We start from the raw sequence: 1,729 nt of genomic DNA, 5'->3' as shown, positions 1-1,729 counted from the left end.
CTGAAATTTACTTTACAATAAATATATGAAATAAACGTAAAACTCTTCAAAACAGCAAAACGGAAACGATAATGCGGACCAATTCCGCGTAATTTCCCACGAGATTGTTATCAGAAAGGATGGAGAACTATTGTCGTGGAATTGTTCTAGTTGGGAAACATTGAACTCTGAACGACGTTCAACTTGGAAGACATTTGATAGAACATATTATTTAATACAAATAAATATTGAAAAGAATGAACAACGACGATTTTACTATCTTACTAATATTATAAATACGAAAGTTTAAATGTATGGATGAAAGATTTCCTTTTACTTCCCACCCTCTTTCCAATACGAATAGGAGGGAAGGAAACATGGATTTGACGGTGGAGAAGACGCATAGGAAGGGGAACTATCCTCTTTATGTACGTGTCGTCCTCCGTCGAGGGCAGGCAACGCATCCGCTATAGCGAATGTCCATGCAGCGGTCACTTCGACATTTTAGCGGATTCAGGTGGTCGCTTACCGCTTGCTCGTTTGCCACCATATGATATTTAACCATTACCATTTGATTTAAAAAAAATAAAAGTTTAAAACTAAGGGAGTGATGACTGACGTATGATAGAGTTATGTGGAGGACAATAACTGTTGCACCATAACAGAAATAGAATAAGGAGAAAGGTTTAAAACTAAGAGAACTTATTGGCTTCTTCCTAAACAATGAATAAACGATAGAACAAAGTTGAATATTTTAACAATTTATTTCTGAATGAGACAAAAGTTAGCTTCCCCTCGAAACAAAACAGAAACGTCTGTATGTAAAAAGTTATATACGAGGTTTTTGAAGATATGTCTCACTGTATGGAAGTGAACATAGCTTGTATAGCATGTCAAGCTTATTTGGCCCGGTGAAAGCATTCTTGAGGTTAGTTCAAATCAACATTAGATACGACAAGAGTTTTGTAAGCGTAAACACACATTACTTCGTGACGTCAGCAATCACAGTATATTTTTAAATAATTATTTCTGTAATAAAAACCCCTACACTTACGTCACGCTTTAGGCTACATATTTTTACGCTATTAAATTTAGAGATTAAATAAATTAAAAAAAAAAACCTTAATATGGGAAAGGGACCATAAACTACAAGCTGTCAACATTAAAGAAGCAAGGTTATTATGGTAACGGTAATTTTGACATTTGCAATTGTAAATTAGACAAATGTAAACAATAAAGTTTTTATAATTCACTGGAACAGCTACTTTAAAAGTAAAAACCTGTGAGTGCTTATGAGTGTTGAAATCTCATGCCTACCGGGTCAGATAAACCTATCTGACTATACTCTTGACAGTTATGGAAGCAAATGGCGCTTGTATCTTTGCAGATAACGAGTGCGCACGTTTTCTTAATATGAAGTGAATATGAGACACTCGAGTCTCACGAATGTTCCGACACTTTAACTTACTTCTAACATAAAGTTAGTCTAAGTAACGAAGATTTGTTAGCTTTTGGTGAAATATATTTAAGTTAAGAATTGATATTATCTTAATCTTTTTGTCTTAAGATGAACATTTTTTTTTACCGAAACACAATGTTTGAATTCTCCATTGTTAAAAAATCGTTTAATTTTTTTTAAGTGTTTTGACAATTTTAATTTATAAATTTATCTTTTAACTAGCTTATTAATTTACGAGCTGTTGCCCGCGACTTCGTCCGCGTAGTATTAGAAAACATACAAACTATATAA

Source organism: Papilio polytes, unplaced genomic scaffold (genome assembly GCF_000836215.1).
Source record: "Papilio polytes unplaced genomic scaffold, Ppol_1.0 DF824213.1, whole genome shotgun sequence".
In the NCBI taxonomy this organism is placed as follows: Eukaryota; Metazoa; Arthropoda; class Insecta; order Lepidoptera; family Papilionidae; genus Papilio; species Papilio polytes.
Note: the sequence above shows the minus strand (reverse complement) of the source record.